Consider the following 15,189-nt stretch of genomic DNA (forward strand, 5'->3'; position numbering starts at 1 on the left):
CGAGCTACTTCATATGGATCTCTTTGGTCCCAATGCCTACAAAAGTCTCGGTGGTAACTCATTTGGTCTAGTCATAGTCGATGACTTTTCAAGATTTACGTGGGTGTTCTTTCTTGATGATAAATCGCAGGTCCAAAAGATCTTCAAGAACTTCACTAGGAAGGCCCAAAATCAATTTGAAGTGAAGATCAAGAAGGTTCGAAGCGACAATGGAACGGAGTTCAAGAACACAAATGTGGACACCTTTCTTGACGAAGAAGGGATTTCACATGAGTTCTCGGCTACGTATACACCTCAACAAAATGGAGTTCTTGAGAGGAAGAACCGGACTCTTGTTGAGATGGCGAGACGAAGCTTGATGAGTACAAGACGCCAAGACACTTTTGGGCGGAAGCGGTTGAGACAGCTTGTCATGCAACAAATCGCTTGTATCTTCACAAGCTACTCGGCAAGACGGCATACGAGCTTCTCACCGGTAACAAGCCCCAAGTTGGATACTTTTGAGTATTTGGTTCAAAGTGTTATATTCTTGATAAGCATCGTCATTCTAAATTTGCTCCTAAATCTCATGAGGGTTTCCAACTTGGTTATGGCTCAATCTCTCACACTTACCGTGTCTACAACAACTTCACCTGAAAGGTTGAAGAGATGGTAGATGCGAAGTTTGATGAATCTAACGGCTCGCAAGTAGACCAACTGCCAATTGATCTAGGAGACAGAGACCCTTCGGAAGCAATCCAAGACTTGTCTATTGGCAAGATTCGTCTAATGGAGGTGAAGGAGAGTACCTCGTCCGTGCAAGTGGAAGCTTCTACCTCACGACAAGGTGAACCAAGAGTTGACATGGAAGCATCCACAAGTGGAACACGCCAAGATGAAGAAAACGAGTAAGTACACCAAGATGAACCTCATCAACCTCCTTCTCCACCTGGACAAGATAACGACAACGTCAACAACGAAGAATGCCAAGAAGAAGAACGAGATGATGAAGAAGATGCTCCACCCCGACCCAAACAAAAGCTCCCACGGGTTCGAGCAAGAGTCTCAAGAGACCATCCTGTCGAACAAATCTTCAATGATATCCAAACCGGGAGAATCACTCGCTCTAAAACTCGTTTGGCCAATTTTTGTGAACATTATTAATGCATCTCTAGCATTGAACCTATGAAGGATGAAGAAGCATTGGAAGATCCAGATTGGATAAATGCCATGCACGAAGAGCTACACATCTTTGAGAGAAACCAAGTGTGGACATTGGTCGAGAAGCCCAACAACAACCACGACATCATCGATACCAAATGGGTGTTTCGCAACAAGCAAGACGAAGAAGGACAAGTAGTTCGCAGCAAAGCACGTCTCGTTGCCTAAGGCTACACTCAAGTAAAAGGTATGGACTATGGTGAGACATATGCCCCTGTTGCTAGAATTGAGTCCATCCGCATCTTACTTGCCTATGCCAATCATCATTATATCACCTTATACAAAATGGAAATTAAAAGTGCTTTTATAAATTGTGAAATTGAGGAGGAAGTTTATGTTAAACAACCACCCGGCTTTGTTAAACCTAAGAAACCCGATCATGTTTACAAACTTCACAAAGCTCTTTATGGTCTTAAACAAGCTCCTAGAGCATGGTACAAATGCTTGACCAAGTTACTTATTGAAAAAGGCTTTGAGATTGGAAAGACTTATTCTACTCTTTTTACTAAAAGGGTTAATGATGAATTATTTGTGTGCCAAATTTATGTTGATGATATCATATTTGGTTCGACTAACCCTCATTTTAGTGAAAAGTTTGGGAAGCTAATGTCGGAGAAGTTTGAGATGTATATGATGAGTGAACTCAAGTTCTTTCTTGGTTTGCAAATCAAGCAAACTAAGGAAGGCGCCTTTGTCTCTCAAACAAAGTACAGTAAGGACTTATTCAAGAAGTTCAACATGCAAGAAAGCAAAGGTATGAAAAATTGCATGCCTACTAGTGGACATCTTGACTTGACCAAGGATGGCAAACTAGTTAACCAAAAGGTTTATCGCTCTATGATTGGTTCATTATAATATCTATGTGCCTCCCGTCCCGATATCATGCTAAGTGCATGCATGTGTGCACGATATCAAGCGGCCCCCAAAGAATGTCATCTTAAGGCTGTGAAAAGTATAATGAGATACCTAATACAGACACCTAATTTTGGCATTTGGTATCCTAAGAGGTCTTCTTTTGATCTTGGTGGCTACTCCGATTTGGACTATGCTAGTGACAAGGTTGATAGAAAGTCCACTTCGGGTACTTGTCAATTTCTTGGTAGATCTCTTGTTTCTTGGTCCTCCAATTAACAAAACTCGGTATCCTTATCCACCGCCGAAGCAGAACACATTGCCTCCAGTTCATGTTGTGCTCAGTTACTTTGGATGACCCAAACTCTTAAAGATTGTGGGATCTATGTGAAACATAGACCATTGCTTTGTGACAATGAAAGTGCTATTAAGATTGCTCATAATCCCGTGCAACATTCTCAAACTAAGCTCATTGAAGTTCGCCATCATTTCATTCTAGATCATGTTGCTAAAGGGGGCATTGACCTTAAGCATGTTCGTACTGATAAGCAATTGGCAGATATATTCACCAAACCGCTTGATTAGAAAGTGTTTTTCCATTTGAGAGGTGAATTCAACATTATTGATGCTTCAAACTTGGAGTAGAAACTCCATTTGGATACATGCAAGGCATGAGCCTTTGACTAATCCTTGATGTTTTTCTTATGATGATGATCATATGTCTTGGATATATTTGCACCCTTGCATGCCATCTAACCCTTGTAGGTACTTGGATGTATCAAAATCTATGAGATTGCAAACCACTCACATCTTTAGCAATCTCTACATCACCAAGTCTCTACAATATGGTGGCCGAAGACAAGGAAGCATGAAACCTTTCACATATCATTTAAACATTTCTATATATATCAAATTTCATTTGGTATCAAATTCATGATTGTCAATTTGGATACACAAGTGCTCTTTCTTGTAATACTAACCCATGTAGGCAAATGAACTCAAACTACAAGTGGTGCTCCCAATCTTTGATGAGCTACAACAACCTTGAGCATCCCACACAAGATCAACTACATGATCAAGTTCAACACCACCACCCAAGGTATGTTATTCCATCTTAGAGAAGCTTTACCCCAAGTCATGGGTTAAAGCAACTCAACAAGATGCGAATACATCAAATGCTTAAACGAAAAATGGTAACCCCATTTTGAGCTTAAATGGTGAGTATGACCTATGATCAAGTGTTTTCACCTGACTCCTCGGTCAATATACTGTAACATAGGTGACTTTGTCGCCGTCCAATTCTAGATGAAGTTCTCTAGTGTTTCTCTGTATTCTTGCATTTGTATCTTGAATACTTGTTTCCCTTCATCTAGATTTCTTTTCTTTTTCTTTGTTTTGTTCTGCATTCCTTGCATCCAATTCATTGCAAATCCTTCAGCTAATTCCTTGCAAATCCTTGTGAGATCTTATTTGCCTAGTGATCTGAGATGACAACTGTTTTCTCTATGTTGAACTCGGACACACCTATTTGTCTCTTTCGGTCTAACCGAACCAATTCGGTGCCGCCGAAGTAAACAACTCGGTGTTACCAATTTCAACACTGGGAAGACACTTTGTCATTTGCATCCTGCATAATTAATCCAGCTCCACTCGATTATTCTTGTCCTCTACTAGCATCACACTCTATATGCTGCTTTGCTCTGTGGCTCAAGGACCAGACCTATTTTGACTCACAATCCAGAAGATCCCTTCTTGGAAATTGATGTCAAAGTGGGAAAGAGAGACCACATCAAAGCTTATTCCCTTTAAAAGGGGGAGAGTATTTCAAAGGGGGAGAATGCTTATTCATATCAAACGGAGAGAGACCCCGGATGCTTGGTGTTCAAGAGGAGAGAAGTCACATGTCTTTAAAGGGGAAAGACATGTTAGTTTATTATATGTTTGTGCTCTAATTTTCTTGTCCCTATTTTATCCCATTATCCAATATAATATTCAGGGGGAGAAAGCTATCTAAGGGAAGGAAATTTTGAATTCATTGCATATCTTTATCCTTGGGGACATGTCTATATCCAATAGGAAAACCTAGTGCTCATTCTCTACATGTCATCCTAGTCTTGATACTCTTGTGGTTTCTAGTTCTTGCTATGTTTGGTAGAAAAATCTGTGTTATCTAACCTTGCTTACTCAGGTTCATCTCTTCCTAAGACAGCTCAAGACCACAAGGTAAGCATACGCATCACATTCATGTGCATGATGATCTCTTGCTGATGTACATATTGTTTGCAAGAAGAAATCATGAACATGAAGCTACAATTCCTATATTCACATCATTCCCTCTGATGCATATAGCCAAAATACATGTAACTCATTGCTTGCTCTATCATGCCTATGCATTCACATGCTCTCATATTCCATAGTTACATATTGCATACATGTAGGGGCAGCCTATACATGTTCCATGTTCTTCCAAAGCTTTACTTGCCATTCTCTATATCTTAACCTAGAGCTTTGATGTATGTTGTCATCAGTTACCAAAAAGGGGGAGATTGAAAGCACAAGTGCTCCCTGGGTGGTCTCGGTAATTAATGTCAACATATCTCTTGTTGGACTAATATTTTCATCTAGTATATTTCAGATAAGTTCAACAAATGGAGTGGCATGGACAAGAGGATATGGAACCTCTGCAAGATGCTAAGAACAAAGGATTGGCTCAAGCTCAAAAGCTCAAGACTCTACATTTTCATTTTAGTGATCCAAGATCACATTGAGTCCATAGGAAAGCTAATACTATTAAAAGGGGATGAGGTGTTGCTAAATGGCCTGCTTGCTCAAAGTGCATAGTCATATGCTCCAAAGCCCTCAACCACTTTCTCATATCCACATATGTCCCAAATCAAAAGTCAAACTCGGACCCGCCAAAATATTCTATTCGGAGCCACCGAGTTCACATGACATAGCCACTGCCAGAAACCCTAATCAATTCGGTCTCACCGATGGGATCTCGATCTCACCGAGATGGGCTCGCAAACTCTCTGTTGCCTGTTGTAATTATTTCGGTCCCACCGAGATAAGCAATCGGTCCCACCGAGTTTTCCTGACCAACTCTCTGTTTTGCTTACTACCAAGATCGGTCCCACCGAGTTTGTGTAATCGGTCAAACCGAGATGAGGTTTTACCCTAACCCTAGCACATCGGTTCCACCGAGTTGATCGTATTGGTCCCACCGAAATGCCTACCGGTCACATTTTGAACTGAATCGGTCCGACCAAGTTTTTTGATTCGGTCCCACCGAGTTTAGTAAATTGTGTGTAACGGTTAGATTTTGTGTGGAGGCTATATATACCCCTCCACCCTTCCTTCATTAGTAAGGAGAGCCATCAGAATGTGTCTACACTTCAACATTCATTTTCTGAGAGAGAACCACCTACTCATGTGTTGAGACCGAGATATTCCATTCCAACCATTTGAATCTTGATCTCTAGCCTTCGTGAAGTTGCTTTCCAATCAAATCATCTTTCCACCAAATCCAAATCTGTGAGAGAGAGTTTACTGTTGGGGAGACTATCATTTGAAGCACAAGAGAAAGGAGTTCATCATCAACACACCGTCTATTAACTTTTGGAGAGTGGTGTCTCCTAGATTGGTTAGGTGTCACTTGGGAGCCTCCGTCAAGATTGTGGAGTTGAACCAAGGAGTTTGTACGGGCAAGGAGATCGCCTACTTTGTGAAGATCTACCCTAGTGAGGCAAGTCCTTCATGGGCGATGGCCATGGTGGGATAGACAAGGTTGCTTCTTCGTGGACCATTCATGGGTGGAGCCCTCCGTGGACTCGTGCAACCGTAACCCTTCATGGGTTGAAGTCTCCATCAACGTGGATATACGATAGCACAACCTATCGGAACCCCGCCAAAAATCTCCGAGTCTCCAATTGCGTTTGCACACTCCAATCCCATCCCTTTACTATCTTGCAAATTGCATGCTTTACTTTCCGCTGCTCATATACTCTTGCCATGCTTGCTTGAATGTATTATGAATGGTTAAACTTTTGCTAAAACTCCACCTTTTCTTAAAGAAACTAAAAACTGCCACTTTTCTTTGCTAAGAGTCTATTCACCCCCTTCTAGACACCTCTTCTCGATCCCTTTCAATTGGTATCAGAGCATTGGTCTCCAGTGCTTTGGTTGAAACACCTTTGGAGGAAGATGGATGAGTCTACTTTGGGGAGTCTTAGACGTAGAGTGCCTATACTTCATGGAGAGTTCTTTCATGAGTGGAAAATTGAGGTGCTTGAGATTTTCATTAAATATCACTTGAACAAGTACATTGCTACTCCTTGTGCGCACCTTGTTGACCCCTTGTATCCTACCATTGATGAGTCTATTGATATGATCCGTAATCTTAGAACTGTCAATTTAATCACTAGAGGATTGCCTAGAAACTTGTTTGCTAGCTTGCCTGCTCTTGATTGTGCCTACACCATATGGAGATTTCTTGAGGAACGATTTCCAAACTATTTCTTGCAAAACTTGGATGAAATTCTTCATAAATCTATTGCCTTGAGTGAGTTCGAATGATCCCAAACTAGGTGACTGTCTATTTGAGCTTACTAATCTTATGCGTGCCAAAGGAGATTTTGGAATCACTAGCAATATCATCTCAGAAGCCATTAGAATTCATAAAGATGACTATTGTGATGACCATTTATCTAATGAATTACCCTCTCTAGGAATTGATCCATCACAAGATGATGTTGAACATGGATACTATGATGAGGATGGTGATAGTGACTTCGGTCTCGATGAGTCTATGAGACACTTTGGTCTTATGGCTAATCTTCGCGGCTACATGGCTGGAGGAAAGGAATGGATTCTTGATAGTGTGATAGAGGCAAAGGTGTCTCGTCTTTTGATGAGATGATGGCTATCGTTTTGGAAGAAGTCGACTTTGACGATCCGACTACGAGCGTGCGAGGACGTCACGCCTTAGCAATCACTAAACCAACTCCGAGAGGTTATTGACCACGCCGGAGCACGATCAACCTGACCACGAAGGTCTATTTCCTGCAGGCAAATGAAGAACAAACAAGAAGCTAAGATTGCAATCTGGATATTGCGAATATAAGAGGAAAGCTTTATTGATCAAAGGTGGGGTTCTATGACGCCTTTGTCTGGTCGTTGAACTCAAACGAAGTACGGAAAGTTGTAGCTATGGCAAACTTTAATCTAAACAAAACCCCAAAGTCTAAACGACGCCCTAAGGGCTGTATATATGGAGGAAGAGGGGGGAATTTCGTGGCCCTTGGAGGAGGGGTCCGAAACCAACCCTAACTCTTGTTTCCCCACACATACGGACTCTAAAAATAGCCTATACTTAAGTATTTCGACAATACATGGGCCTGGCCCAATAATAAGGTGACGCATCACCTAGAATAGCCTCTGGACGAAATTTATGAAGTGGCATCTTGTATATTTCGTCCAAGGCTTCATGCACTCCTTATGGTGGCTTCAAAGTCCTGAAATCATCACTTGTAACTCTGTTCTTGATCCCCTTGCGCATGCCATCATCTCCATGCTTGAACTTGCTCCAAGGTTCATCTTTCTTGTACAAACTAGGCCCTTCATTTGTAAGCAAAACAAATGTATCGAATTTAGGCAGCATCATATTCTCATGGACATTAGAATCATTACCAAGAAACGAAAGTACCTTATAATTCAATTGGCGTGCACGAGCTCTAGTAATTGGTCCAGTATGTATAGTTGCAGGGGCTGTGGGTGTATGGTATTGATGTCCTCATCATCCTCCCCTTCTTGAAATGAAGTCATCCTCGACAAAAGCTCATCTTCCTCACCCAAATAAGGCTTCAAATCTGCAATGTTAAAAGTGGGACTAACCCCAAAATCTGCAGGCAGCTCAAGTTTATATGCATTATCATTTATTTTCTCTAACACCTTAAAAGGACCAGCAGCACGTGGCATTAGCTTTGATTTGCGCAAATTAACAAATCTATCCTTATGCAAATGTAACCAAACAAGATGTCCAAGTGCAAACACAACATGTTTTCTACCCTTATCTCCAGCAAGTTTATATTTAGCATTCATATGCTCAATGTTTTCCTTATTAACTCATGCATTTTTAAAATCAATTCAGCTTGTTCTTTAGCATAAAAAATATCCATCTCCGAAGATGGAAGAGGCAACAAATCAATAGGTGCACGAGGTAGGAAACCATACACAATTTCAAAAGGGCACATCTTAGTAGTAGAATGCAATGAACGATTATAAGCAAATTCAATATGAGGCAAGCATTCTTCCCACATTTTCTTATTATTCTTCAAGACAGCCCTAAGCATAGTAGACAATGTTCTATTGACTACTTCAGTTCGTCCATCAGTTTGGGGGTGACAAGTTGTACTAAAAAGTAGTTTAGTCCCCAACTTAGCCCATAAACATCTCCAAAAGTGGCTAAGAAATTTAGTATCACGATCTGAAACAATAGTATTTGGCACACCATGCAAGCAAATAATTTCACGAAAGAACAAATCAGCAACATTAACAGCATCATCGCTTTTATGACATGGTATAAAGTGTGCCATTTTCGAGAACCTATCCACGACAACAAATATGCTATCCCTCCCCTTCTTTGTTCGAGGCAAACCTAAAACAAAGTCCATAGATATATCGTCCCAAGGAACACTAGGTACAGGCAAAGGCATATATAAACCATGAGGATTGAGTTGTGACTTAGCTTTTTGACATGTAGTGCAGCGAGCAACAAAACACTCAACATCTTGTCTCATCTTTGGCCAAAAGAAATGTGTAGCAAGTATATCCTCCGTCTTCTTGATGCCAAAGTGTCCCATTAATCCTCCTCCATGCGCCTCCTGCAACAACAAAAGATGAACGGAGCTAGCTGGAATGCATAGCTTGTTAGCACGAAACACAAATCCATCGTTAAGAATGAACTAGTTCCAAGTTTTCCCTTCCTTACAATTCTGCAATACATCTTTAAAATCAACATCATGCACATATTGATCTTTGATGGTCTCCAAACCAAATATTTTAAAGTCAAGTTGTGAAAGCATAGTATAACGACGAGACAATGCATCAACAATAACATTTCCTTTACCCTTCTTGTGTTTAATGACATAAGGGAAAGTCTCAATGAATTCAAACCATTTAGCATGTCTACGGTTGAGTTTTGCTTGACTTCAAATGCGTTTCAAAGATTCATGATCAGAATGTATAACAAATTCATTGGGCCATAAATAATGTTGCCATGTTTCTAAGGTCCGAACAAGAGCATATAATTCTTTATCAAAAGTAGAATAGTTCAGACTAGGCCGACTCAATTTTTCAGAAAAGTATGCAATAGGTGTGCCATCTTGTAATAACACACCTCCTAATCCAATTCCACTAGCATCACATTCAAGCTCAAAAGTCTTATTAAAATCAGGAAGTTGGAGTAAAGGAGCATGTGTCAACTTATCTTTCAATACTGTGAAGGCTTCTTCCTGTGAGGTACCCCAAACAAAAGGCACATCCTTCTTTGTAAGCTCATTGAGAGGTGCAGCAATGGTGCTGAAATCTCTCATAAAACGCCTATAGAATCCAGCGAGGCCAAGAAAAATCATCACTTGTGTGACCGTTTTGGGCTGCGGCCAACTCTCAATAGCTTCAATCTTGGCTTTATCAACTTCAATTCCCTGTGGAGTAACAACATAACCAAGAAAAGATACTTGGTCGGTGCAGAAGGTGCACTTCCCAAGGTTACCAAACAAACGTGCATCACGTAGAGCAATAAAAATAGCACGTAAATGTTCCAAATGTTCCTCCAAAGATTTGCTATAAATCAATATGTCATCGAAGTAAACTACCACAAATCATGCAATGAAAGCACGTAAAACTTCATTCATTAATCTCATGAAAGTACTAGGTGCATTAGTTAACCCAAAAGGCATGACTAACCACTCATATAATCCAAACTTAGTTTTAAATGTTGTTTTCCATTCATCTCCCAATTTCATACGAATTTGATGGTATCCATTACGCAAATCAACTTTGGACAATATTGTAGAGCCACTCAATTCATCAAGCATATCATCTAGCCTAGGAATAGGATGACGATAACGAATAGTAATATTATTAATGCATCTACAATCTACGCACATACGCGACGTACCATCCTTTTTCGGCACTAAAATGATAGGAACAGCACAAGGACTAAGGGATTCACGTATATAACCTTTGTCGAGCAGCTCCTGTACTTGACGCATAATTTCCTTCGTCTACTCAAGATTGGTACGGTATGGCGCATGGTTGGGTAATGATGCACCGGGAATTAAGTCAATTTGATGCTCAATCCCTTGAATAGGTGGTAATCCCAGTGGCACGTCTTGTGGAAATACGTCGGCGAACCCCTGCAAAATGTTAGTGACATCAGGAGGCAAAGAGGAAGGCATGTCCTCGAATGAAAATAATGCCTCTTTGCACACAAAAGCATAGCAAACAGATTTGCTAAAATCTAGATCATCAATATCAGATTGGGTGGCAAGTAAACATGCACTTTTCAATTTAATTTCAGAAACAACACAAGATGGTTTATTATTAGGCTTCATTTGTTTCTCAAACTCTTTTGCCACAATATGATTTTCACTCTTATTTTTCTCCTGTTTTGCTTTATTAGCTCTATTAACATCATCTTTCAAAATGGAATCATGAGTCATAGGAAGCAAAGTAATATTTTTATCCTTATGAACAAGAGTATAATGATTGTTTCTACCATGGTGTACAGAGTTTTTATCAAATTGCCATGGTCTACCAAGTAATAAGGAACATGCTTGCATGGGTACCACATCACAACCAACATAATCACCATATGTAGAGATACTAAAATGCACACGAATAGTACATGTTACATTAACCTTGACGCTGTTGTTCAACCATTGGATGTAGTAAGGATGTGGATGTGGTCTTGTGGTGAGAGATAGCTTCTCCACCATCTCCATGCTAGCCAGGTTATTGCAGCTCCCTCCATCTATGATGACGTGAACAGTACGTTCCTTCACAACTCCCTTTGTATGGAACAAATTATGCCTCTTATTTTGCTCAGCTTGTGTAACCTGCACACTCAAAACACGTTGGGCAACTAAACATTCATACCTGTCAGCATCTTCAGCAGCCATGTATTGCATCTCTTGATCAGAATCATCTCCACCGTGTTCTTCATGTGTAATAAGATCCAAAGTCTCCTCATCATAGTCACTAGCGGACTCATACCCACCATCCTCAGATTTGCATTCTCTCTCAAAATGTCCTCTTCCCTTACAACGACGACAAATAATATCACTTGTGTGCCCTGTTGATGCCATGGAAGAAGAAGAGCTCTGCGCAGGCCCGACAGGTGCGCTCTTGGCAGATAGTGGTGGCTGTGCCTGCTTTCTTGTATCACGGGCGGAGGTGGCACCTGATGGAGGTGCTGGTGTAGTGGAAGTAGAGGATGCACATGGTGTCCATGATGAAGATCGACCTGCAGAAAAGTTAGTTCGCGCCAATGCCTGTCGATCCTGCACTTCACGTTCAGCTTTACAAGCAAGATGGAATAAACGAGTGATATTAGTATACTCCTTATGCTCTAGAATGGTCTGAATCTCTCTATTTAATGCACCCATAAAACGTGCAAGCATAGCCTCATTCTCCTCAACAATACCACATCTAATCATGCCAGTTTGTAATTCCTAATAATATTCTTCTACAGAATTTTTTCCTCGTCTTAAGCGCTGCAATTTTTGAAGTAATTCACGTTGATAATAATGTGGAACCCAACGAGTACACATAACATCTTTCAAAGCAGCCCAAGTAGTTGGAATGGGATATAATCTACAATGTCCAGACCACCAAACACATGCAAAACTAGTGAAAGCACAAACAGCAGCAGGAACACGTCTCTCCTCAGGATATTGTAAACATGTAAAACGTTATTTAGTTTCTAACTCCCAAGTAAGATATATATCAGGAACATATCTACCCTTAAATGGTGGAATATTCAATTTCAGTTTAGGAAGATGGTCATGATCTTGTACCTCATATGGTGGTGCAACCCTATCGTTGCGATGATATACGTGAGGACGACCTGGTGGTGGTGGTGCTGGTGGTTGCATGTAGTTCTGATTTTGATCAACCTCATCCTCGTAATGGTCCTCCACCTATGCAGTAGCAGCAGGAGCGACAGAAGCATCAGCAGCGGCACTAGAATTTTGCCCAGGGTCAATGGGAACGCGTTGTGCTCGTCCCACTTGATTTGGAAGGCGACGTCGTCGTTTTTGTTGTTGTTGTTGTTGTTGTTGTTGTAGAGGTGCGTTAAGGGCAGCCGGTGGTGGTGGTGGAAGACGTGCGAGCAATTCATTGAACTTGTTATCGAGCTTCGTATCGAATGTCTTGTCCATGCCATCTATTTTCTCCATGGCCTCTTCAAATCTATTTAGCACATCTTCCACCTGTCCACTCATCATTTGCTCAAACTTATCATGCAACTCCTTATTCGTCATGTTCTCCCAGTCAGTCTCATCGGCTTGTGATCCTTCCATGGTTAGCAGCAATAGAAACACACAAGAATATGATCCTACAGACTACTAACAAGAGGTGGTGGTGGATGTCACAAATCCGTCAAGCAAATCACAAACCTAGCAGCAGCCGGTGATCAGCAACCGTCGTATTCAAAACTCTCAAAGCTTGGATAGAGCGATTACCAGGGAGAGTCAAACGCACGCCGTAGATGTATGTGGAGCTAGGAAGGCTTATTATATGGTAACAAAAAGGTTCAGCAATAATCAATTCAGAGATGCAAAGTTGAATAAACGCTCAACGACGGTTCTATGCTGGTCCTAGGCTAGACCGTGGTAGAGACGCGAGCCTAGAACACTAACAAAATCATGGCGCTGCACGTAAACAAAGGAGGAGCACACTGTGATTTTTTTTGCACTTTTTTCCTCTTTTTTTGCTCCGCAACAAATTTTCTTCGAAAAAGTCTACAAATGGTCTAAAAACTGCCTAGCCAAAATTGTCCAGACTTAGTTTTTTTGAGTTCGGAACTATTTTTGTACTGTGGGTAGCACGGAATCTCGGGAGTCCTACTCCGACTCGAAGTATCGCGTGATCTGGAACTCGAAAACAAAGCAACAAATACTAGACTCGGACTAAGACTGGTGGCGGAGATGAATCTGGTGGAACTCGGACTGGTGACGGATATATGTTGCAGGTGGACTCGGATTGGCGTGATGGCGGCGGATATGTGGTGGTGTATATGGACTTGGATTGGCGGTGAATATGTCATGGTGGTATATGGCAGCACCGATGAAGTTGGTGCGGTGGTGGTATATGGCAGCAACGGTGAAGATAATGCAGTGGTGATATATGGCAGCGGCGATGTGACAACCTGTGAACAGAACACGAAACTCTAAAGGACTAGACGCTAAGACCAGCAACTTGACACAACTATACAACCACAAATTCAACAAAGCAAATATAGAAAAGATTATGCAAAGGCTCAGATGGGTTCGGATAGGATGAACTAACCCTAATTTTTCTTGGCTTTTGCGTGGACTGTAAGTATGAAGAACAGACTCGATCTAAACTACATAAAACTGTAAAATCTCACCGAGCAACCTGGAAATCTGATACCACTTGATAGAGGAAAAGGTGTCCCATCTTTCGATGAGATGGTGGCTATCATTTTGGAGGAAGTCGAGTTTGACGATCCGACTATGAACGTGCGAGGACGTCGCGCCTTAGCAATCGTTAAACTAACTCCGAGAGGTTATTTACCACGCCGGAGCACGATCAACCTGACCACGAAGGTCTATTTCCTGTAGGCAAACGAAGAACAAGCAAGAAACTACGATTGCAATCTGGATATTGCGAATATAAGAGGAAAGCTTTATTGATCAAAGGTGGGGTTCTCTGATGCCTTTGTCTGGTCGTTGAACACAAACGAAGTACGCGAAGTTGCAGCTATGGCGAACTTTAATCTAAACAAAACCCCAAAGTCTAAACGATGCCCTAAGGGCTGTATATATGGAGGAAGAGGGGGGGGGGGATTTCGTGGCCCTTGGAGGAGGGGTCCGAAACCAACCCTAACTCTTGTTTCCCCACACATACGGACTCTAAAAACAGCCTATACTTACGTATTTCTAAAATATATGAGCCTGGCCCCTTAATAAGGTGACGCAACACCTAGAATAGCCTCTGGAAAAAATTTATGAAGTGGCATCTTGTATATTACGTCCAAGGCTTCATGCACCCCTTATGGTGGCCTCAAAGTCCTGAAATCATCACTTGTAACTCCGTTCTTGATCCCCTTGCGCATGCCATCATCTCCATGCTTGAACTTTCTCAAAGGTTCATCTTTCTTGTCCATACTAGGCCCTTCATTTGTAAGCAAAACAAATGTATCCAATTTAGGCAGCATCATATTCTCATGAACATTAGAATCATTACCAAGAAACAAAAGTACCTGATAATTCAATTGGCGTGCATGAGCTCTAGTAATTGGTCCAGTATGTATAGCTGCAGGGGCTGTGGGTGTAACAATGGTATTGATTTCCTCATCATAGTGGGTGTACCGATCAAATGACCGGAGACAAGGATATGTTTCGTGAGCTTGCTGAAAACGACGGCCCTCGAAAGTATGTCACTTTTGGTGACAGCTCAAAGCGTAAGGTGGCTGGCCTTGGTAAGGTGGCCATCTCACATGATAGCTCCATACAAAATGTTATGCTCATTGAATCTCTTGGATATAATCTACTTTTCGTATCTAGACTTGCTGACTTTGGTTTCAATGTCCTATTTACTGAAGTAGATTGCCAAGTGTTTCATAGATATAACCACAATATGGTATTTGCCGGTTTACGTAGAGGTGATCTTTACATTGTTGATTTCACTAAAAAGGCTCAACCTAAAACTTGCTTAATTGCTAAATCTTCTAAAGGTTGATTGTGGTATAGAAGATTAGGTCTTGTGGGCATGCGAAATCTTGATAAGCTTATTAAATGTGATCATATCCTTGGAGTAAAAGATGTTATATTTGACAAGGATAGATTTTGTAGTGCTTGTCAAGCTGGAATTTTTTTGGAGGAAGTCATC

The sequence above is a fragment of the Triticum urartu genome, chromosome 5A (assembly GCF_056163025.1).
Source record: "Triticum urartu cultivar PI428250 chromosome 5A, HENAU_Tu73, whole genome shotgun sequence".
Lineage (NCBI taxonomy): Eukaryota > Viridiplantae > Streptophyta > Magnoliopsida > Poales > Poaceae > Triticum > Triticum urartu.